This window comes from Nycticebus coucang, chromosome 3, assembly GCF_027406575.1.
Source record: "Nycticebus coucang isolate mNycCou1 chromosome 3, mNycCou1.pri, whole genome shotgun sequence".
Classification (NCBI taxonomy): domain Eukaryota; kingdom Metazoa; phylum Chordata; class Mammalia; order Primates; family Lorisidae; genus Nycticebus; species Nycticebus coucang.
This window is the reverse complement of record NC_069782.1, coordinates 67,924,167-67,950,291: the sequence shown is the minus strand read 5'-3', so window position 1 is coordinate 67,950,291 and position 26,125 is coordinate 67,924,167. Positions and strand designations below refer to the sequence as shown.

The following is a 26,125-nucleotide window of genomic DNA, read 5'->3' as shown; positions in this document are numbered from 1 at the left end:
GCATGGCTAGCATGACCCAGGGACTCACCACAAGCAGGAGACAGATAAGCCAATTCCACCCCCATGAATCTACCTAAAAAGAAAATGTCCTTCCCACCTGCCTTCACATGGATGCCACCCCCACTCAGTAGCAGGTATCTGCCCTCTGGCCTAGGATAGACAAACATAGAACTCCCTAGTCATCCCTCATCCCCCTGCACCCTCACTTCTCCCTCCCATCTGGACCTTTCCTCTCAGTATTTAAGTCTGACCACGTCCAATCCCTCACCCTACATTGTGAGTTTCCTGGAGCTGCCATAACAAAGTACCACAAACTCTGTGGCTTCAAATCACAGAAACATACTCTCTCACAGCTCTAGAGACCAGGAGTCCAAACTCAAGGTGTAAGCAAGGAAACAGCTCCTGAGACTCTAGGTAGAAACTTTCCTTGCCTCTTCAGCTTCTGGTGATGCTGCTGACCCTTGGTATTCCTCAGCTTGAAGACTTACCACTCCAGCCTCAGCCTAGATCAACATGTCAAGTTCTTACCATCTGTCTCTGTCTTGGAGTGCCATTTTCCTCTTCAAATAAACACATGACTGTGTTGAATTAAGGCCTATTCTCATGACCTCATCTGACCTTGGTTACATCTATAAAGACCCTTTTCCAGATAAGATCACATTCACAGGGCTGAGACTCCAAAACATCTTCTCGGGTGGCATGATTATTTTCTTATATTATTAAATCATAGCTGTGTACATTAATGTGATCATGGGGCAACATACACTGGTTTTATAAACAGTTTAACACATTTTCATCACACTGGTTAACATAGCCTACCTGGCATTTTCTTAGTTATTGAGTTAAGACATCTATATTCTAAATTTACTAAGTTTCACATGTACCCTTGTAAGATGCACCATAGGTGTAATCCCACCAATCTCCCTCCCTCCACCCATTTTCCCCCTTCCCTACCCTCCCTCTCTCTCTTCCCCATATGCTTAGGTTATAACTGAGTTATAGCTTTCATATGAAAGCCATAAATTAGTTTCATAGTAGGGATGAGTATATTGGATACTTTTTCTTCCATTCTTGAGATACTTTACTATGAAAAATATGTTCCAGCTCCATGCATGTAAACATAAAAGAGGTAAAGTCTCCATCTTTCTGTAAGGCAGCATAATATTCCACGGTGTACATATATCACAATTTATTAATCCGTTCATGGATCCATGGGCACTTGGGCTTTTTCCATAACTTACCAATTATGAATTGGGCTGTAATAAACATTCTGGTACAAATATCTTTGTTATGTGATTTTTAGTCTTCCGGGTATAAACCTTCTAGAGGAATTATAGGATTGAATGGCAGATCTATTTTTAGATCTCAAAGTGTTCTCCAAACATCTTTACAAAAGGAATGTATTAATTTGCATTCCCACCAACAGTGCAGAAGTGATCCCTTTTCTCCACATCCATGCCAACATCTCTACTCCTGGGAATTTGTGATTTGGGCTAATCTTACTGGAGTTAGATGGTATCTCAAGGTAGTTTTGATTTGCATTTCTCTGATGATTGAAGATGATGAGCACTTTTTCACATGTCTGTAAGCACTGTGCCTGTCTTCTTCAGAGAAGTTTCTCTTCAAGTCCCTTGCCCAGCCTGCGATGGGATCACTTGTTCTTTTCTTGCTTATACGTTTCAGTACTCTGTGGATTCTGGTTATTAAACCTTTGTCAGAGACATAACCTGCAAATATCTTCTCCCATTCTGAGGGCTGTCTGCTTCCTTTATTTACTGTGTTCTTGGCTGCACAGAAGCTTTTTAGTCTGATCAGGTCCCAATAGTGTATTTTTGAAGCTGCTTCAATTGCCCAGGGGGTCCTCTTCATTAAATACTCACCCAGACCGATTTCTTCAAGGGATTTCCCTCCACTCTCTTCTAATATTTTTAAAGTTTCCTGTCTTAAGTTTAAATTCTTAATCCAGTGAGAGCCTATCTTAGTTAATGGTGAAAGGTGTGAGTCCAGTTTCAGTCTTCTACAGGTTGCCAGCCAGTTCACCCAGCACCATTTGTTAAATAGGGAATCTTTTCCCCATTGAATGTTTTTAATTAGCTTGTCAAAGATCAAATAATGGTAAGTATCTGGGCTCAACTCTTGGCTCTCTATTCTGTTCCAGACAACTACTTTCTCTGTTTTTGTGCCAATACCATGCTGTTTTGATCACTATTGATTTACAGTATAGTCTGAGGTCAGGTAGCGTGATTCCTCCTGCTTTGTTTTTATTTCTGAGTAATGTCTTGGTTATTCGAGGTTTTTTCTGATTCAATATAAAACGAAGTATTATTTTTTCAAGATCTTTAAAGTATGACAGTGTAGCTTTAATAGGAATTGCATTAAAATTGTATATTGCTTTGGGTAGTATGACATTTTAACAATATTGATTTTTCCCAGACATGAGGATGGCATGTTTTTCCATTTGTTAAAATTTTCAACTATTTCTTTTCTTAGAGTTTCATAGTTCTCTTTATAGAGATTTTTCACATCCTTTGTTAGATAAACTCCCAAACATTTCATCTTCTTTGGCACTACTGTGAATGGAATAGTGTCCTTAACTGTTTTTTCAGCTTGACTATTGTTAGTATACATAAAGGCTACCGATTTATGAATGTTGACTTTGTAACCTGAGACACTGCTATATTCCTTGATCACTTCTAAGAGTTTTGTAGTAGAATCCCTGGTGTTCTCCAGATATACAATCATATCATCTGCGAAAAGCAAAAGTTTGACCTCTTCTGACCCTACATGGATACCCTTTATCACCTTTTCTTCTCTAACTGCAATGGCTAAAACTTCCATCACAATGTTAAAGAGCAGTGGGGACAATAGGCAGCCTTGTCTGGTTCCTGATCTGAGTAGAAATGATTTCGATTTAACTCCATTCAATATGATATTGGCTGTGGGTTTGCTGTGGATGGCCTATATCAGTTTAAGAAATGTCCGTTCTATACCCATTTTCTGATCATGAAGAGATGCTGAATATTATCAAAAGCTTTTTCTGCATCAATTGAGAGAATCATATGATCTTTGTTTTTTAATTGGTTTATGTGCTGAATTATACTTGATTTACATATATTGAACCAGCCTTGAGACCCTGGGATAAAACTGACTTGGTCATGATGTATAATTTGTTTGATGTGTTGCTGGATTCTGTTTGTTAGGATCTTGTTGAATTATTTTTGCATCTATATTCATTAGTGATATTGGTCTGTAATTTTCTTTTCTTGTTGGGTCTTTTCCTGGTTTGGGGATCAGTGTGATGTTTGCTTCATAGAAGTGTTGGATAGTCTTCCTTCTTTTTCTACATTTTGGAACAGGTTGAGTAATATAGGTACTAGTTCCTCTTTAAAGGTTTGATAGAATTCTGACGTGAAGCCATCTGCTCCCAGGCTTTTCTTTTTAGGGAGATTTCGTATGGTTGATGGTATTTCAGAACTTGATATTGGCCTGTTCAAAATTTCTACTTGATTCTGGCTCAGTCTCAGAAGGTGACATGCTTCCAAGTATTGGTCAATTTCCTTCAGATTTTCATATTTCTGGGAATAAAGTTTCTTGTAATATTCATTAAGGACTTTTTGAATTTCTGAGGAGTCTGTTGTTATTTTATCTTTGTCATTTCTGATTGATGAAATTAGAGATTTTACTCTTTTTTTCCTAGTTAGGTTAGCCAAAGGTTTATCTATTTTATTGACATTTTCAAAACAACAACTTTTTGATTTATTGGTCTGTTGTATAATTCTTTTGTTTTCAATTTCATTTAATTCTGCTCTAATTTTGGTCTTTCTTTTCTTGTACAGGGTTTGGGGTTGGAATGTTCTTCCATTTCCAGTTGCTTGAGATGTCCCATTAAGATGTTAACTTCCTGTCTTTCCATTCTCTTGAGGAAGGCTTGCAGTGCTATAAATTTCCCTCTTAGGACTGCCTTTAAGGTATCCTGGAGGTTCTGATAATTTGTGTTTTCATTGTCGTTTTGTTCCAAAAATTTGGCAATTTCTGAGATGAGATTAAGCTATCATTCAGCATAAGGTTATTTAACTTCCATGTTTTTGTATGAGTATGCAGATTCCTGTTGTTACTCAGCTCAAGTTTCATTCCATGGTGGTCCAAGAAGATGCAAGGAATAATTTATATTCCTTTAAATTTACTGAGGTTAGACTGGTGACGTAAGATGTGATTGATTTTGGAGTATGTTCCGTGTGCTGATGAGAAGTATGTGTATTCAGTTTTGTTAGGATGAAATGTTCTGTAGATGTCTGCTAAATCCAAATGTTCAATGGTTAGGTTTAAATCTAAAATTTCTTTGCTCAGCTTCTTCTTGGAGGATCGATCCAACACTGCAAAAGGAGTGTTGAAATCTCTGATGATTATGGAGCTGGAGGAAATCAAGTTGCTCGTGTCTGTTAGAGTTTCTCTTATAAATTGAGGTGCATTCCGGTTGGGTGCAAAAATATTAATAATTGAAATATCATCATATTGGGTATTACCCTTAACAAATATGAAGTGACCATTCTTATCCTTCCTTACTTTTTTCGGTTTAAAGCCTATTGTGTCTGCAAATAGATTTGCAACACCTACTTATTTCTGATTACCATTTGCCTGAAATAAGGACGACCATCCTTTCACCCTGAGTCTATATTTATCTTTTAAGGTAAGATGTGACTCTTATATGCAGCAAATATCTGCCCTGAGTTTTTGTATCCAGTCAGCCAACCTGTGCCTCTTTAGAGGACAGTTTAAGCCATTCACATTAATGCAGAATATTGACAAGTCTGGTAAAATTTTGGGTATCAAGTTTTTCAAAAGTCCTGTGGACATTTTTAATCCTTTCACCATTGTGGAAGTTGGAGTTTGATCAAAAGTTTCTGAGTGAGTTTACTTTTGTGGTAGAGGATTGGGGTGGCCATTATGGAGGATAGGTCTGAAAATATCCTGAAGAGCTGGTTTGGTTATGGAAAATTTCTTCAACATATGAACGTCATTAAAGTATTTAATTTCTCCATCATAAATGAAACTCAGTTTAGCTGGATACAGGATCCGGGGTTGAAAGTTATTTTGTTTTAGGAGATTAAAAGTCAATGACCACCCTCTTCTGGCTTTAAAAGTTTCAGCAGAGAGATCTTCAGTCATTCTAATATTCTTCCCTTTCTAGGTAATGGATTTCTTACCATCTGGCTGCTTTCAGAATTTTCTCCCTCATATTAACTTTAGTGAATTATGATATGCCTGGGGGGATGTCCTATTTGGATTGAGTTACGCTGGGATTCTGAAACTGTCTGCTATCTGAATTTCAGACTCTCTTGGCATGTCTGGAAAATTCTCTTTCATAATTTCATGGAGAAGGGCCTCTGTGCCTTGCAAGGCAATGTCGTTACTTTCAGGGATTCCAATGAGGCAGACATTAGCCTTCTTCGAATTATCCCAGAGCTCTCTAAAAGAATGATCCGTTTTTGTTCTCCATTTCTCTTCTTCTTGGAGAGTTTGAGAGTGTTCAAAAGCTTTGTCTTCAAGGTTAGAGATCCTTTCATCTGCTTGCTCCACTCTATTACTGAGGGATTCTACTATACTTTTCAGATCTTTGAGGGCTGCAAATTCTGCTTCAATGCATCAAAATCTTTGGTGGTTTTGTCTTTAAATTCATTAAATTCTTGAGACAACTTTTGAATTTCTCCTCAAATTTCTAATTCTGACTTTTGAACTGCTCTTCAAATTTCTAATTCCAAATTTTCCTACATTCTATTAATCTTGTTTGTGATCCAAATTCTGAATTTGATTTCTGACATCTCGGCCAGCTATTTATGAATGGGATCTTCAGTTACATCTGCCATATCTTTCCTTGGAGGTTGATCTATTCTGGTTATTCATGTTACCAGAGTTTTTCCGCTGATTCTGCCCTATGTTTATTTTACACCATTTGACTTTTCCCCTGGGGCTTTGTCAAGGACCCGTACAGTGCTATAGCCTGAGAAACTGGGGACCTGTTTGGTGTGGTAGGGCTAAGTGGTTCTGTCTTGTTTTCAGTTGGTCTCTGTCTAACCCTAGTGAAACAGTTACTCTGGGTTGAAGTCTCAGCTGTGGAGAAATACCAGCAATTATGTCACTCCGCCCCCCATAGGCAACAATTGGAAACGGAAAATCAAACCTTCCTACAACCACACACCCAGGGCACCACTTGAATTGTCCTCGGGCGATTGGCTCAGTTCAAAAGGTCCAAATCAATTGTCTCAGTCAGCACCTGTCTCAGGTGGGAGAGTTTAAAAGGTCTCTGGCAACTGGATCGCAGGGGTCTGTTGACAACTCAAATATGACTTGCTCTGGTGCTCTGTGAAGTCAGGAGGACCCACCCAGCAAATAGATTAGTGTGGGAAGGTTGATGCCTCCTTCACCACCTTGCACCTCTGTCACACCCAGTCACTGATAGCCCCACAGGGCTGTGACCCAGTTGCCTCCAGTGGGCAGATACTCCAGGGGTTTGCACCTGCCTGAATCACAAGGAAATCTCAGCCAGGCTGCTGCTCTCTGTCTCTATCGAACAGGAAGAAGTGAGGCCTGACAACCTCAGGTGCTTGATGGAGGGTGTGGGGTGTTCACTCAGTTCCAGCCCCACCCCTGATTGATGTTACTGACAGAACAGAACAACTTTGTGGAAATTTGTTTCTGTCCCTGCTAAATTCCCCTGCAGCAGAGACGCTGTTTTGAGTTCCCAGAACCTGTGCCTCAGGCCCTGTCTTTACTCCTGCAGGTTTGTATTCGCAACACAGTTAGCTGTCAGCTCTGGCCTCCTGCTTGTTCTTGTTGAATGTGAAAATTGGAGTTAGGGAAAATAGCCAACCCGAGGATTTAGCAAAACACCAAACTCATTGAGGCCAAATGAGCAAATACACAGATAAAAAGGCTACCAGACACACGAGCCCACAGATGCACAAACAATCAGAAACACATAGACATACAGACAACAACAAAAAAAACAACTACAATAAAAACAATGATAATCGTAAGATAATTGAAAAAAAGGTAAAAAACAAACTAAACGAACAAAGAAAAAAACCTCTAAAAATCTGATGTAAGCACTCTCAGAAACCATAAGAAGGGAAGAAAATGAAGATAGAAGGGAAAAAGGAGGAAAAAAAGTGGTGTTCATAAAAAAGTTAAAAAAGAAGAAAGAAAAAATTAAAAATAGAAAAAATTAAAAATATATATATAATAATAAAAAAATTAACAAAAGCTCCTCCAAGAAAGTGATGAGGAAAAGAAAAGAAAAAAAGGCACCAACCACAAAAGATATTATTCTTGTATATATGTAGAAATATACATCTATATGTATGACATAGGGATCAACTTTCGCAGGAATACATTTATAATGCAATATACTTTCTGGACACCAAGTGGTGCTGTGAGTGGTTCCCAGACTTATACCTGGTTCATTCACAGTTTACATTGTTACCATGGTAACCACCCTACCTGGACTATTGCCATTTTGGCGTTTCTGTAAAAGTTTATTACCTAATTATTGTTCAACCTCAGCTCCTCTGTTCGAGACAGTACTCCTATTGGACCTCCCAACTCGGTTCAGGAATCCACACTTCACATATCTTTACACTCTGCTCCCACGTTCTCCTGTAAACTGGCAACTGCAATCAGCTGTGGGGGAAGGTGCTGGCTGCCGGCGGCTTTAGCTGCTGCCAGCTCCTGTGGCTGCAGCCCACAGAGACCTTATCCTCAGGTTTTGTTGCTCAGAGTCTCGCTTTTGAATCTGGACTTTTGAGTCCAGCCACCCGCCAGTTCACCGCACAGCCTGAACTGCCAGCCCACACCAATATTCCCCACCAGGAATGGTCCAGTCTATTTAATCACTCCTGTTGTTCCGGGGGAAGGTGTCCGCCATTTCGGACAATTCAAAATGTCTGTTTCCCGGGCAGGATCCCTTCCCTTCAATTTTCCATCACATTGCCTAGCCCCTTGTGGCTCTGAGTGGGACCCCTTTCGGGTCGGTAAACTCGGCTCAGGAATAAATTTTCATCAATTGGGTTTTGCCAGGAATTGGAAACTGCTGTCCTCCAGGAGGGAGGGGCCTGCCGGCCAGCACAGCCAAACAGGGAAAATCTCTACAACAGAGTCCGTGGTTTTAAATTACACCTCATATACAGCAATCTGCCAATTCACTGCGCATCTCCAGCTGTCTGTCCACACCAATAATCCACACAGGAAAAAGGTCCAGACCCCTCTTCCTCTCACGTGATGACCTGGGAGAGGTGGGCTGCACGTCCGTCCCATCCGCCATCATGCTCCACCTCTTAGGGTGGCATGATTCAAGCCATTACACCTTTCTCCCTCTAGCTACTGTCCTATCTTTTCATAATCCACCATATGCTGTCAATTCCCTAAAACATTTTCTCCCCTCCAATTCACTTTCCATTTCCACCACTTCAAGGGCTGACATTGCACTGAGATTCCCAGTGAATCCCACCTATAGTGGGAAATCCAGTTGATGTGTCTGTCATCCAATTTCTCTTCTTTGTTTTGAGATAGGGTCTCACCCTATCTCCTAGGCTAGAGTGCAGTGGAGTCATCAAAATTCACTGTAACCTCCAACCCTGGGCTAAACTAATCCTCCTTCTTCAGACTTCCAAGAAGCTAAGATTACAGGGATAAGCCACCACACCTGGCTAATTTTTAGATTTTTTATAGAGATGTGGTCACACTTTTCCTCAGGCTGGTCTCAATCCATCCTTCTTGAAACCCACTGCTCTAGGTGACCACACCTCCACCTCCTCCTCATTTATCTGTACAAACTTCTCCTCCCAATGCTGCAGACTCCCCTTCTCACCTTGGTCCTCTCTACTTTGGTGGGAAACCCCACCCACTATCTACATGCAAATTCCCAAATCTACCTGACAAGGCACAGATCTCCAGGCTGAGTCTCACATCTGAACACCAGACTCAGGTATCCAACCACCAGCTGAAATCTCTCCGCTCATCTGAGGGAACAGAACTTCAAATCAGAGGATTAGTCTCACGCCTGGAAATCTCATGGACTTTTCCCTGCTGGATTTTGAATTTGCTTGGGACCAGTGACTATTTTTTCCTTATTTTCCCCATTTGGGAACAGGGAAGTCTATCCTATGCTTGCTAGATCATTGAATTTGGGAAGCCGACAACTTATTTTCTGATTTCACAGGTTCACAGATGGAGAGGAATTTGACCCCACAATGCACCACACTTGAGTCTCTCCCAAACCTGACTTAGATGATCTACAAGAGATGTGCAATTTTTTGAGTCTCTCACAAACCTGACTTAGATAATCTACAAGAGATGTGGAATTTTTTGAGTTGACAATGATTAGATGAGATTTTGGATTAAGAGTTGATGCAGAAATGGGTTAAAACTTTGAGGATGTTAGGAACCCTCCAATGTATTTTGCATGTGAGAAGGGCATGAATTTGGGGGAGGTCAGAGAGCAAAATGACAGATTGAACTGTGACACACACACACACAAAGAAATATGAAGTCCTAATCTCTAGTACTTCAGAAAGTGACCTTATTTGGAAACAATAAGGCTTGTTTCTGATATAACTAATTAGATCAGACTGGACCCTTAATTCAGCATGACTGTCCCTATAAAAAAAGGAGAAGTGACAGACACAGACCCATAGAGGGAAGAAGTCCATGTAACAATACAGACAGAGATGGCAGTAACGTGTCCAGGATGCTAGAAAGCCAAATGCTAGAAAACAAGAAAAATTTCTCCCCCAGAGCTTTCAGAGGTAGCATGGCCCTGCCAACACCTTAATTTCAGATGCATGGTACCCAAAACTGTAACAGAGAAATTTCCGTTATTTTAATATAAAAATTAAAAAAAAAAACAACCTTATCACCTTCTTCCCAAAGCCAGGTCTGTCTACCATGTCCTTCATCTCAGGAAGTGCCATCTCTTTGTCTCTGATCAGAAATATCACCCCTCTCTGAGACTCTACAGACCCCCAAAATTAATCAAAATAAACCAGGGCTGACATCTCTACACAGGGACTCACCCATTGATCCTTCCTCCCATGCTGTCCCCACTACAGGTAACACCTACATCACACCTTTTCTTTCTGGATCTGCTGAAATGTCCCCAGAGTGCCACTTCCTGAGGTCTCCACCCAATATGAAGAGCCCCTTATTTCCTTTTATTCTAAGAGGGCCCTCCTCCTTTTTTCACAGCCCTTACCAACTATAACCAGACATATATTTTCTTCTACAGGTATTTATTTTCTGTCACCCTCACTAGATTGTAAGCTGCATGACAAGAAGCCTGGGTGTCTTCTCCTTCTACCGCCCTGTCCTTCATACCATGCATAGCATATAAATGCTTTGTGTCATCTGGTAAATGAATAAACACATGAACCACCACATTATCTCAACTCAACTTCCTGCATATGTCTGAAATCAACCCAAGTTTCTCTATATGCAGAAAAAAGTTAACACAGCGGCCCTCACTGCTCACCTTAGCAAGACATGCTTACAAGATTGGCCCTTGGCTGGCTACTCTCTGGAAATATGGATTTCAAGAAGGTTACGGGGGCAGAGCATGATGGCGGACAGGACAGACGTGTAGCCCACCTCTCCCAAGCCACCAGGTGAGAGGAAAGGCGGTCTGGACCTTCCCTGTGTGTGGATTATTGGAGTGGACAGACACCTGGAGATGCCCAGCGAACTGGCAGTTTGCTATATATGAGGGGTAATTTAAAAATCACAGACTCTGTTGTAGAGATTCATCCCTGCTCAGCAGTGCCGGCCAGCAGGCCCCTCCCCCACGGAGGTCAGCAGCTTGTAAATGCTGACAAAATCCAATTGACAAGTAATTAATTCTGAACTGAGGGAGGCATCCGAAAGGAGAGCCACTCAAAACCACAGGGAGCTGGGCAAACCGTTGGACGATTGAAGGGAAGGGATCCTGCCTGGGAAACAGACATTTTGAACTACCCAAAAGGGCGGGCACCTTTCCCCCAGGTGTTGGAGGGGGCTGGCGGTTCAGGCTGCGCAGCAAACTGGCGGACGCCCATCCAAAACTCTGAACCATAAAACTCAGAATAAATCCCCCGAGCGCTCCAACCACGGAAATGGCTTGAAGCCTAGGACCCGGCTTTGGCTTCTGGAGCCACGGAGCAACTGAAGCTGCAGACCGCCTTTGGCTGCTGAAGCCCCGGGAACCAGCTACAGGAGATACGGCACGAACTCAGCACCACTCCCCTTATGGCTGATTGCAGTCACCAGTTTGCGGGGGAACCTGGGAGCAGAGCGGAGGGACTTAGGAAGCGTGGACACCTGCACTGAGTGGGAGGGTCGGTTGCAAGTGCTGTCAGGGTCGGTTGCAAGTGCTATCCGGAGGAGAACAGCCGAGGTTGCACAATTCTTAGGCGACAAACTTTTACAGAAACTCCAAAATGGCGATCGGCCATGGAAGGTGGTTACCATGGTAACGGTATAAACTGTAAACCACGTATTAAGTCTCGAAACCACTCACAGTGCCACCTGGTGTCCATAAAGTATATTGCAGTATGAATATATTCCTACAAAAGTTGATCCCTACAGCAGACATATAGACGTTTATAGGTATATTTCTACCACAAGAATATTTTTGCAGTTGGTGCCTTTTTTTTTGTTTTGTTTTCTTTTGGTTTTCATGGAGGTTATTTTGTTGTTGTTTTTTTTTTGCTGTTGTTTTCTTTTTGTCTGATTTTTCCTCACCATTTTCTTACAGGAGATTTCGATAATTTTTTATTATTACATTTTATATAGATATATTTTTATTTCTATGTCTTCTAATTTTAATTTCTTAATTCTTCTCACTTAACATTCCTTCTAACACCACTTTTTTCTCTCTTTTTTTTCCTTTCTTTCAATTATTTTACGATTATCATATTTTTATTGCAGTTGTTCTTATATTGCTGTTGTCGTGGCTATTGCTTGTATGTTTATGTGTTTCCGTCTGTCTCTTTATCTATGGGCCCATGTGCCTGGTAACCTTTGTATCTGTTTATTTGTTCATTTGGTCTCAATGAGATTGGTGTTACGACCTGTAACCCGGAGCTCCTAACACCCCCCTCCACTCTCACTCCGTGATCTGGAGACATGCCCCCTCAGGAGTCCAGATTCTTCGGTGAACTCTCAAGAGGTGTAGACAGGACCTGGACTGCAGCTGGCCAGTGCTGACTCTGTAGCAAAGGAGCGAGAAGACAACACTCGGCTGAGAGGGAATTACACTGGAGCGGTGGTGCCCCAAGGTGCAGAGCAACAGCCATCTTCAGCAATAACAAGGCCCACCCCCAGATATCCCATAGCCTCTCCTCCTGTCTTCCTGGGCAACCAGATGACGCCGAGCATCTTCTCAGATGGCAACCACTGTGGAACAGACCTGGGACTGAAACACAGGCCCCGTGAGTAAAGGGTTTTCCTGAGACGATACCGACCTGGGTGGAACACCGGGACTAGAAAACATACCCGCAGAGCCGGGAAACTCCTAGGGTGGGGCTGATCCAGAGAACCGCTCTACTCAGCCTAAGACGCACCTGGCCCTTCGGGGATCACCAGCCTATAGACAAAGGAGGCCAAGAGGCTACAGCCAACAACTGATCGTGCTGCAAATACAAACCCGCAGGACTAAAGACAAGGCCTGAGACACAGGTTCTGGGAACTCAAATCAGCCTCTCCTCTGCAGAGGAATCTGGCAAGGTCAGAAACAAACTCCCACAGGGTTTTTTCCTTCACCCAGTAACATAAACTAAGGGTGGGGCTGGAACTGAGTGAACACCTCCAGCCTCCATCAAGTGCCCGAGGTTGACAGGCCACACCACTCCCTACTGGAAAAAGACAGAGAACAGCGGCCTAGTCGAGCAGATACAGACTACCCTGTGACTTAGGCAGGTGCAAACCCCTGGAGTATCTGCTTATTGCAGACAACTGACTGGGTCACAGCCCTGTGGGGCTAGCAGAGACTGGGTGTGACAGAGCTGCAAGGTGGGGAAGGAGGCATCAATCTTCCCAGACTGATTTATTTACTGGTGGCTCTTCCTGACTCCATGCAGCACTGGAGCAAGCCATTTTAGAGCAGTCACCAGACCCCTATGACCCAGTTCCCAGGGACCTCTTGAACTCTCCTACCCGAGGCAGCTGCTGACTGAGACATTTGACTTAGACCTTTTGAACTGAGTCACTCACCTGGGAACTATCCAGGTGGTGCCCTGGGTGTGTGGTTGTAGGAAGGTTTGATTTTCCTTTTCCATTTGTTGCCTGTGGTGGGTGGGGTGACTTAATTGCTGGTATTTCTCAACAGCTGAGACTTCAACCCAGAGTAACTGTTTCACTAGGGTCACATAGAAACCAGCTGAAAACAAGTCAAAACCACTTAGCCCCTCTACACCAAACAGGGCCTCAGTTTCTCAGGCCACAGCACTGTACAGGTCCTCGACAAAACACCAGAGGAAAATCAAAGGGAGCAAAACAATCATGGGGCAGAATCAGCGGAAAAACTATGGTAACATGAATAACCAGAATAGATGAACCCCCCCCCAAAGAAAGATACGGCAGATGTAATTGAAGATCCCATTCACAAACAACTGGCTGAGATGTCAGAAATCGAATTCAGAATTTGGATGGCAAACAAGATTAACAAAATGGAATTAGGAATTCGCAGAGAAATTCAAAAGCTGTCTCAAGAATTTAACGAATTTAAAGACAAAACCACGAAAGACTTAGACACACTGGAACAAGAATGTGCAGCCCTCAAAGATATGAAAAATACAGTGGAATCCCTTAGCAACAGAATGGACCGAGCAGAAGAAAGGATCTCTGACATCGAAGATAAAGCCTTTGGACGCTCCCAAACTCTCAAAGAGGAAGAGAAATGGAGAGCAAAAATGGATCACTCACTCAGAGAGCTCTGGGATAACTCGAAGAAGGCAAATATCTGTCTCATAGGAATTCCTGAAACAGATGAAGTGGCCTCACTGGGCGCAGAGGCCCTTCTGCATGAAATTATGAAAGAGAATTTTCCAGACATGCCTAGAGAACCTGAAATTCAGATAGCAGATAGCTTCAGAACCCCAGCACGACTCAACCCAAATAAGACATCCCCTAGGCATATCATAATTAACTTCACTAAAGTTAATATGAAGGAGAAAATTCTCAAAGCAGCCAGGTGAAAGAAATCTATTACCTTCAAAGGGAAGAACATTAGAATGACTGCAGATCTCTCTGCTGAAACTTTTCAAGCCAGAAGAGGGTGGTCATCGACGTTTAATCTCCTCAAGCAAAATAACTTTCAACCCCAGATCTTGTACCCAGCTAAACTGAGTTTCATTTACGATGGAGAAATTAAATACTTTAATGACATACATATGCTAAAGAAATTTGCCATAACTAAACCAGCTCTTCAGGATATTCTCAGACCTATCCTCCATAATAAGCAACCCAATCCTCTACTAAAAAAGTAAACTCACTCAGAAACTTCTCATCAAACTCTTAATTTCCACAATGGCAAAAGGATTAAAAATGCCCACTGGACTTTCAAAAAACTCAATACCCCAAATTTCACCAAACTTACCAATGCTCTCCATTAATGTGAATGGCTTACACTGCCCTCTAAAGGGACATAGGTTAGCTGACTGGATACAAAAACTCAGGCCAGACATTTGTTGCATACAAGAGTCACATCTTAACTTAAAAGACAAATACAGACTCAGGGTGAAAGGATGGTCATCCATATTTCAGGCAAATGGTAACCAGAAAAAAGCAGGAGTTGCAATTTTATTTGCGGACACAATAGGCTTTACACCAACAAAAGTAAGGAAGGACAAAAATGGTCACTTCATATTTGTTAAGGGTAAGACACAATATGATGAGATTTCAATTATTAATATCTATGTACCCAACCAGAATGCACTTCAATTTATAAGAGAAACTCTAACAGACATGAGCAACTTGATTTCCTCCAACTCTATAATAGTCAGAGATTTTAACACTCCTTTGGCAGTGCTGGATCGATCCTCCAACAAAAAGCTGAGTAAAGAAATTCTAGATTTAAATCTAACCATCCAGCATTTAGATTTAGTTGACATCTACAGAACATTTCATCCCAACAAAACTGAATACACATACTTCTCATCAGCCCGTGGAACTTACTCCAGAATCGATCACATCTTAGGTCACAAGTCTAACCTCAGCAAATTTAAAGGAATAGAAATTATTCCATGCATCTTTTCGGACCATCATGGAATAAAACTTGAGATGAGTAACAACGGGAATCTGCATACACATACAAAAACATGGAAGTTAAGGGCGGCGCCTATGGCTCAGTGAGTAGGGCGCCAACCCCATATGCCAAGGGTGGCAGGTTCAAACCCGGCCCCGGCCAAACTGCAACAAAAAAATAGCTGGGCGTTGCGGCAGGCGCCTGTAGTCCCAGCTACTCGGGAGGCTGAGGTAAGAGAATCGCATAAGCCCAGGAATTGGAGGTTGCTGTGAGCCGTGTGACGCCACGGCACTCTACCGAGGGCGGTACAGTGAGACTCTGTCTCTACAAAAAATAAAATAAAATAAAAATAAAAATAAATAGAAAAAAAAAAACATGGAAGTTAAATAACCTTATGCTGAATGATAGCTGGGTCAGAGATGAGATCAAGAAGGAAATTGCCAAATTTCTGGAACAAAACAACAATGAAGACACGAACTATCAGAACCTCTGGGACACAGCAAAGGCAGTTCTAAGAGGGAAATTTATAGCACTGCAATCCTTCCTCAGGAGAACGGAAAAAGAGGAAGTAAGCAACTTAATGAGACATCTCAAGAGACTGGAAATGGAAGAACAATCCAACCCCAAATCCAGTAAAAGAAAAGAAATAACCAAAATCAGAGCAGAACTAAATGAAATTGAAAACAAAAGAATAATACAACAGATCAATAAATCAAAAAGCTGGTTTTTTGAAAAGGTCAACAAAATAGATAAACCTTTGGCCAACCTAATCAGGAAAAAAAGAGTAAAATCTCTAATCTCATCAATCAGAAATAACAAAGACGAAATAACAACAGACTCCTCAGAAATCCAAAAAATCCTTAATGAATATTACAAGAAACTTTATCTCAGAAATACGAAAATCTGAAGGAAATCGACCATTACTTGGAAGCACATCACCTTCCAAGACTTAATCAAAAACAAGTGGAAATGGTGAACAGGCCTGTATCAAGTTCAGAAATATCATCAACCATACAAAATCTCCCCAAAAAGAAAAGCCCGGGACCAGATGGTTTCACGTCAGAATTCTACCAAACCTTTAAAGAGGAATTAGTACCTATACTACTCAACCTGTTCCAAAAGGTAGAAAAAGAAGGAAGACTACCCAACACGTTCTACGAAGCAAACATCACCCTGATCCCCAAACCAGGAAAAGACTCAACAAGAAAAGAAAATTATAGACCAATATCACTAATGAATATAGATGCAAAAATATTCAACAAGATTCTAACAAACAGAATCCAGCAACATATCAAACAAATCATACATCATGACCAAGTCAGTTTTATCCCAGGGTCTCAAGGCTGGTTCAATATACGCAAATCTATAAATGTAATACAGCACATAAACAAATTAAAAAACAAAGACCATATGATTCTCTCAATCGATGCAGAAAAAGCTTTTGATAACATCCAACATCCATTCATCATTAGAACACTTAAGAAAATTGGTATAGAAGGGACATTTCTTAAACTGATAGAGGCCATCTACAGCAAACCCACAGCCAATATCATATTGAATGGAGTTAAGTTGGAATCATTTCCACTTAGATCTGGAACCAGACAAGGCTGCCCATTGTCTCCATTGCTCTTTAACATTGTAATGGAAGTTTTAGCCACCGGAATTAGGGAAGAAAAGGCGATCAAGGGTATCCACATAGAGTCAGAAGAGATCAAACTTTCGCTCTTCGCAGATGATATGATTGTATATCTGGAAAATACTAGGGACTCTACTACAAAACTCTTAGAAGTGATTAAGGAATACAGCAGTGTCTCAGGTTACAAAATCAACATTCATAAATCGGTAGCCTTTATATATACCAACAATAGTCAAGTTGAAAAAACAATTAAGGACTCTATCCCATTCACAGTAGTGCCAAAGAAGATGAAATACTTGGGAGTTTATCTAACAAAGGACGTGAAAGATCTATATAAAGAGAACTATGAAACTCTAAGAAAAGAGATAGCTGAGAATGTTAACAAATGGAAAAATATACCATGCTCATGGTTGGGAAGAATCAACATTGTTAAAATGTCCATACTACCCAAAGCACTATATAATTTCAACGCAATCCCCATTAAGGCTCCACTGTCATACTTTAAAGATCTTGAAAAAATAATACTTCATTTTATATGGAATCAGAAAAAACCTCAAATAGCCAAGACATTACTCAAAAATAAAAACAAAGCAGGAGGAATCACGCTACCAGACTATACTACAAATCGATAGTGATCAAAACAGCATGGTACTGGCACAAAAACAGAGAAGTAGATGTCTGGAACAGAATAGAGAACCAAGAGATGAATCCAGCTACTTACCATTATTTAATCTTTGACAAGTCAATTAAAAACATTCAGTGGGGAAAAGATTCCCTATTTAACAAATGGTGCTGGGTGAACTGGCTGGCAACCTGTAGAAGACTGAAACTGGACCCACACCTCTCACCATTAACCAAGATAGACTCTCACTGGATTAAAGATTTAAACCTAAGACATGAAACTATAAAAATACTAGAAGAGAGTGTAGGGAAAACCCTTGAAGAAATTGGGTTGGGCGAGTTTTTTATGAGAAGGACCCCCCGGGGAATGGAAGCTGCTTCAAAAATACACTATTGGGACTTGATCAAACTAAAAAGCTTCTGCACAGCCAAGAATACAGTAAGTAAAGCAAGCAAACAGCCCTCAGAATGGGAGAAGATATTTGCAGGTTATGTCTCCGACAAAGGTTTAATAACCAGAATCCACAGAGAACTCAAACGCATTAGCAAGAAAAGAACAAGGGATCCCATTGCAGGCTGGGCAAGGGACTTGAAGAGAAACTTTCTGAAGAAGACAGGCACATGGCCTTCAGACATATGAAAAAATGCTCATCATCTTTAATCATCAGAGAAATGCAAATCAAAACTACTTTGAGATATCATCTAACACCAGTGAGACTAGCCTATATCACAAAATCCCAAGACCAGAGATGTTGGCGTGGATGTGGAGAAAAGGGAACACTTTTACACTGCTGGTGGGAATGCAAATGAATACATTCCTTTTGGAAAGAGATACGGAGAACACTTAGAGATGTAAAAATAGATCTGCCATTCAATCCTGTAATCCCCCTACTGGGCATATACCCAGAAGACCAAAAATCACACCATAACAAAGATATTTGTATCAGAATATTTATTGCAGCCCTATTCATAATTGCTAAGTCATGGAAAAAGCCCAAGTGCCCATCGATCCACGAATGGATCAATAAATTGTGGTATATGTACACCATGGAATATTATGCAGCCTTAAAGAAAGATGGAGACTTTACCTCTTTCATGTTTACATGGATGGAGGTGGAACATATTCTTCTTAGTAAAGTGTCTCAAGAATGGAAGAAAAAGTACCCAATGTACTCACCCTTGTTATGAAACTAATGTAGGACCTTCACATGAAAGCTATAACCCAGTTATAACCTAAGAATAGGGAGAAAGGGGAAAGTGAGGGGAGGGGGGAGGGAGGGGGAAGGAGGGGGATTAATGGGATTACACCTGCGGTGCATCTTACAAGGGTATATGTGAATCCTAGTAAATGTGGAATGTAAAGGTCTTAGCAAAATAACTAAGAAAATGCTACAAAAGCTATGTTAACTAATGTGATGAAAATGTGTCAAATGATCTATGAACCAAGTGTATGGTGCCCCACGATCATACTAATGTACACAGCTATGGTTTAATAAAAATAAATAAAAATAAAAAGAAGGTTACCACCCACCCTAAAACAGCAAGATCTGCTTAAGCTGCCTGTATGAACAAAGTAGTTTACATCAAACATCTCCTTCCTGGGAGTTCCCTTTGAGGATGCCAAATGGGACCCTGAGAAACAAGGTGACTGGTGTTGTAAACATTTTCTAACATGCATCCTAAAAGATTTAGGTCAATCCAAGAAAACAAACCTATGAACTATTCTAAGTTGTCTATTTACCAAGAGCAAAATGAGAGTCCCTTAGCCTTTCTTGAGTGGCTTAGGGAGGTGATGGGAAAACATACCCAGTTAACACTCAACTCCTTAGAGGGCCAAATTATTTTAAAAGATAAATTTATCACTCAGGCAGCCCCAGACATTCAAAGAAAATGCCAAAAATTGGCTCTAGGCCCAGATCATAACCTGGAGAATCTTATTAAAATGGCCATTATGGTCTTTTATAATCGAGATCAGGAGGAAAAGAAGGAAAAAGAAAAGGGATTAAAAAAAAGAATGATAGCTCTAGTAATGGCACTCCAACAGGCACCATTCAGGGGCAGAGGAAAGCCAAAGGATCTACACACAAGTGCTCCCAATGTGGTCAGACTGGCGACTTCAGGAAAGACTGCTTCCGGCAGAACCGCCTGTCAGGCAAGCCCCAGGGCCCCTGTCCAAAGTATAAGGGTGATCAATGGAGGGTAGCCTGCCCCCAGAGGGGAAGGCCTCCTGGGACAGTGATCCCATCAGTGCCCAAACTGGGGTGAGAGTGACCGGGGCAGATTCTCATGGCTCCAACTTGTGTCATCACCCCTCAAGAGCCCTGGGTTTGCCTCATAGTTGAGGGCCAGGAAACAGAATTTCTTCTGGACACTGGAGCAACCTTTTCTGTACTCCTCTCTAACCCTGATCTTTTATCCCCCAAACCTGTAACTATATAGGGGCTGTCTGGATAGCCGGTTACCAGATTTTTCTCTCAGCCTTTAAGCTGCAATTGGGATGACGACTGGCTGTTCTCTAACGCCTTCCTAATCATGCCTGAAAGTCCTGCTCCCCTTTTGGGAAGGGACATACTAACTAAAATGGGAATAACCATTTATATGAATATGGGATAGGAACCTATACTATGCCTTCCCTTATTAGAGACAAAAATTAACCCAAAGAGTGGGCTACCAAGGGACAGGTGGGAAGATCAAAATAAAATTCCCAATGCCTTTTTGCTTTTGAAAACCCCTCTGACTCTAACATCCAGCACACATGGACTGTGTTATCCCAGGGATTTAGGGACTGCCCTGACTTATTTAGACAAGCCCTAGCCAAAGACTTGAGTTCATTTTTCATATCCTACAACGACTCTTACTTACATAGATGACATTCTTTTGGTAGCACCATATGCAGAGGAATGCCACAAAGCTACCCAAGCTCTATTAAACTTTCTAGCTGATTGTGGGTACAAAGTTTCCAAGACTAAAGCACAATTATGTATACCTGAAGTTCACCATTCAGGTCTTCAGTTTTCACAGAGGAAGAGAGCCTTGGGCAAAGAAAGAATAAGACAAATATTGGTTCACCTAAACTTCAAACTCTCAAACAACTTCAAGTCTTCTTAGGAATTACAGGCTTATACAGACTCTGGAAAGCTGCCGTGGTGCAATGAAGGTGAAGGCTGGCGCTCTCACCAGCTGAGGGGAGATCCTGAGGCCTCTCCAGTCCGCTGAGGGCACACCACCGGCTCGTCTTGCCCCTCATGCCCGGGAGGTGGAGCCTCAGCACATGTTTAGAAGTCTAACCCGTGCGCGAGTCTGGGGCTAGCACGACTCTTCCCTCCAATTCACCTTCCCTAACCCCAACTTGAGAAGGTGCCTTTTCTGTTATCTTGTCTTCTTCTACAGCTGTTAAGTTATAACAATAGACTCCTGGATACTCATTCATGAGTAAAATCCTGAAACCCACCACCTCCTACAAAAGCAGACCACAAAGAGAATCAATTACAGTCCATCCACCTACACTTGTGAGCCTAAAGAAGATTTGAGAAGACAGCAAGAAAAGTACTAATACAGTTTTCTCTCAAAATCAAGCCCCTCCTCTCACTGTTCTAACCTTGCCTTATAATGTACTAATCAGATTTATGTCTTCAGGGATAATATCATCAAACCACAAACAGTGAAAAGGGTTCCAGCCCAGACCTAACTCTATTGTGGATCCCTGCATCACCACTCATCTGAAGAGACCCTAACTGTCCCCTTCTATTAATATAGGGATCCCTCATTAGAGCCTGGACAAGGGACCCCAATTTTCTGGACCTGGGCAATTTCATAAGAGAATACACTGATTTTTTTTTTTTTTTTTTTTTTTGTGGTTTTTGGCCGGGGCTAGGTTTGAACCCGCCACCTCCGGCATATGGGACTGGTGCCCTACTCCTTGAGCCACAGGCGCCACCCGAGAATACACTAATATTTTACTGCAAGCTAGAAGAATCAACCTAAATTTCCATTTACTGTAAACCCTGGATCAACCTCCTCTGAGGAACCTCGAACTGATTCCCATATCACCATCCATTTTCAGCACAAAGCAGTTTGGAGCAGTCAGCGCCCTTTTTCCTAATAGCAGTTAGACCTTCTATTCGGAGAGGGAGGATTGATACAGGATTCCACCACTCAGGGCTAGACAGGGAGCCCCCCATTCTCTAGGCCCAGGTGAGCTCAGAGGTCAGACCCCCATTCCCAGGCACAAGCAGACTGCCTTCTTTGGGACATACCCTATGGGCTCTGATAAGATCATGAACAAAGCAGCCTGTGATGGTTTTTCGGGTAGTTCCGCCTTGGGTAAGAGCACACACCCTAATCCCTTCTCAGGGACGAAGACTGTAAAGGACCAACTGTCAGCAATGTGTAATCCTCTAGACTTAAGACCCCCTAGATAAAAGAGCCCATGTGGAGACTCATGAGGGAGTTCTTCACTTCTTTCCCCCTTCTGGAAGCTCTGGTGCTTTTTATTTTTTCTGTATTCCTTTCTAACTTCTAATAAAAGTCCTACCTTACCACTGGAAAAAAAAAATCTGCTTCCTTCTGGAAGTCTGAAATTTACTCTCCAAACCTCACATTGAAATTTTAATCCCCTATGTTGGAGAAGGGCCCAAGCAGGAAGCTTTTGGGTCATGGGGGCAAAAATTTCATGAATAGATTAATGCCCTCCCTTAGGGTTAAGTGAGTTCTCATACTTTCAGTTCTGAGACAGCTGGTTGTTAAAAAGAGCCTGGCACTTCCCCCTTCTCTCTCTCTTGCTTCCTCTCTTGCCACATAATCTCTGCACAAACCAGGTCCCCTTCTCTTTATATCATGAGTGGAAGCAACCTGAGGCTCTCACCAAAAACTGAGGAGATGCTAGCACCATGCTTCTTGTACAGACTGCAGATCCAAAAGCCAAATAAACCTCTTTCGTTTATATGTAAATACCCAGCCTCATGTATTCCTTTTCAGCAACACAAAATAGAAGATAAATGCTAGACAGTACCTAAATCCAGCCCACTGGCCAGCCCCCAATGAAAACCATAGTTTCAACCTTTTTTTATCTCACAGCACACTTGAATCTATAGTTAAGCTTCCATAGCACACTTAAATAATGCTGATCAAAGAAAAGAGTAAAAGAAGAATATACTTAATGTGCTTTGAACTTCTTTTTTTCTTTTTTTATTGTTTGGGATTCATTGAGGGTACAAAGAATTAGGTTACACTGATTGCAGTTGTTAGGTAAAGTCCCTCTTGTAATTGTGTCCCACCCCTAAGAGGTGTGCCATACACTGTGTGGCACAGTGACCCACCCATTGCCCCACCTCCCCTCTCCCCAATCCCTCATTCCCCTCCCCTACCCTTTGTATTAGATCATCTATTGCCTTCATATTAGAATTAAGTACAATGGATTCTTGCTTCTCCATTCTTGTGATGCTTTACTAAGAAAAATGTGCTCCACCTCCATCCAGATTAATACAAAAGATGTAAAGTCTCCATATTTTTTAATGGCTGAATAGTATTCCAGGGTATACACATACCACAGCTTATTAATCCATTCCTGGATCAGTGGGCATTTAGGTTGTTTCCACGTTTTGGTAATTGTAAATTGAACTGCAATAAATAATCTAATGCAAATGTCCTTATCATAAAAGAATTTTTTTTTCTTCTGGGTAGATGACCAGTAATGGGATTGCAGGATCAAATGGGAGGTCTAATTTGAGTTCTTTAAGGGTTCTCCATACTTCCTTCCAAAAAGGTTGTATTAGTTTGCAGTCCCACCAGCAGTGTAAAAGTATTCCCTTCTCTCCACATCCACACCAGCATCTGCAGCTTTGAGACTTTGTGATGCAGGCTCTTCTCACTGGAGTTAGGTGGTATCTCAGGGTGACTTTTTTTTTTTTTGAGACAGAGTCTCACTATGTCACCCTTGGTAGAGTGCCATGGTGTCACAGCTCACATCAACCTTAAACTCTTGGACTCAAATAATTGTCTTGCCTCAGCCTCCCGAGTAGCTAGGACAACAGGTACCCACCACAATGCCTGGCTACTTTTTTTGGTTGCAGTTGTCATCGTTGTTTAGCAGGCCTAGGCTGGGCTCAACCCCACCACCTGGGTGTATGTTTCTGGCACCCTACCCACTGAGGTATGGGTGCCAAGCCTTTCAGGATGATTTTGATTTGCATTTCTCTGATGATCAGAGACAATGAGCATTTTTTTCTTTTCTTTTTTTCTTTTTTGCTGAAATACTTGTTACTTTCTCTCTTTCCACTTTCTTTTTTCTTTTCTTTTAATGATTTTTTTATTAAATCATAACTGTGTACATTAATGCATTTATGAGGTACAATGTACTGATTTTATATACAATTTTGAATGCTTACATCAAACTGGTTAACATAGCCTTCACTTCACTTACTTAATTATTGTGTTAAGACATTTATACACTACTCTACATAGATTTAACATGTACCCTTGCAATATGTACCATAGGTGAGGTCCCACTGATTACCCTCCCTCTACCCAGCCTCCCCATTCTCCTCCCCTCACCCTTCTCTTCTCGCCCTCATTCTGGGCTATAGTTGTGTTTTATCTTTCATATGAAAGGGTGGATGATTATATATTGGTTTCATAATAGTACTGAGTACATTGGATACTTTTTCTTACTAAGAAGAATATGTTCCAGCTCCAACCATAAAAGAGGTAAAGTCTCTCTTTCTAAAAGAGGTAAACATAAAAGAAGTCTCCATCTTTTTTAAGGCTGCACAATATTCCATGGTATACATATACCATAGTTTATTAATCCATTCATGGGCTGATGGGCACTTGGGCTTCTTCCATGACTTGGCAATTATGAACTGGGCTGTAATATCTGGTGCAAATACCTTTGTTGCAAAATGATTTTTGGTCTTCTGGATAGATATCCAGTAGAGGAATTGAAGGATTGAATTTTAGTTCCCTTGGTGTTCTCAAACTTCTTTCCAAAAGGAAGGTATCAGCCTGCATTCCCACCAGCAGTGCAGAAGTGTTCCCTTTTCTCCACATCCATGCCAACACCTGTAGTTTTAGGATTTTGTTATGTGGGTTACTCTTACTGGAGTTAGATGATATCTCAAAGTGGTTTTGATTTGCATTTCTCTGATGATTAAAGATGTTGAGCATTTTGTCATATGTCTGTGGGCCATGTGCCTGTCTTCTTGTCTGTCTTCATCACAGAAGATTCTGTTCATATCTCTTTACTCTTTTCTGTTGATTAATTTGAGTTCTCTGTAGATTCTAGTTATCAACCCTTTGTCAGATTGATACCCTGCAAATATCTTTTCCCATTTTGAAGTTTGCCTTTTTGTTTTACTTGTGTCTTTGGCTGTACTTTTTAGCTTAATACACCATATCAATAGAAGCAAAAAGAAAGACAATATGATCCTTTCAATAGATGCAGAAAAAGCATTTGACAAAATTCCGCATCCTTTTCTGATAAGAATACTTAAGAAATTAGGCATAGGTGGCACATTTCCCAAGCTGATTGAAGCTATCTATGACAAACCCACAGCTAACATCACACTAAATGGTATAAAACTAAAAGTTTTTCCACTTAAAACCAGAGCCAGACAAGGATGTCCACTATTGCCACTATATTCAACATAGCTCTGGAAGTTCTAACCAATGAAATCAGGCAAGAGAGGGCTATAAAGGACATCCAAATGGAGGCAGAGGAGGTCAAACTCTCCCTTTTTGCTGGTGATATGATCTTATACCCAGAAAACTCCAGAGACTCAACCACAAAACTCCTAGAACACATCAGGAAACACAGTAATGTCTCAGGGTATAAAACCAATGTTCACAAATCAGTAGCCTTTGTATACACCAATAACAACCAAGTTGAGAATCAAACAAGGATGTAATTCCCTTCACAGTTACTTCAAAGAAAATGAAATACTTAGGAATATTCCTAACAAAAGAGGTGATAGATCTTTTCAAAGAGAATTATGAAACCCTAAGAAAAGAAATTGAAGAAGGCACTAACACATGGAAGAACATACCATGCTCTTGACTGTGAAGAATCAACATTGCCAAAATGTCTATCCTACTCAAAGCAATCTACAGATTAAATGCAATCCCCATTAAAATACCAACATCATATATTGAAGAACTGGAAAAAACAGTATTTCGTTTTGTATGGAACCAGAAGAAAACCCATATAGCTAAAGCTATTCTTAATAATAAAAACAAAGCTGGACGCATCACCCTACCAGACTTTAGGCCATATTACAAATCCACAGTAATCAAACAGCATGGTATTGGCACAAAAATAGAGACATAGACATATGGAACAGAATAGAAAACCAAGAGATGAAACCAGTCTCTACTTGCCATCTGATTTTTGATAAACCAAACAAAAGCATACAGTGGGGAAAAGAATCCCTATTCAACAAATGGTGCTGGGAGAACTAGAGAACTAAAGACTGAAACTTGACCCACACCTTTCACCCCTTATCAAAGGGGTAGGGGAAGGGGAGAGCAGAGAGAGGAAAGGAGGGAGGGGATTGGAAGAAGAGAAGAGCAGAGAGAGGGAAGGAGGGAGGGGGTGAGGAAAGAAA

At 41.3% G+C, this 26,125-nt stretch overlaps 1 protein-coding gene across 8 annotated transcripts in view; it reads right to left on the bottom strand.

Annotated features, from left to right (window-relative positions):
• ZNF333 (zinc finger protein 333) overlaps positions 1-26,125 on the bottom strand; it is a 45,538-nt gene that overhangs the window by 4,032 nt on the left and 15,381 nt on the right. The window lies entirely within an intron of this gene.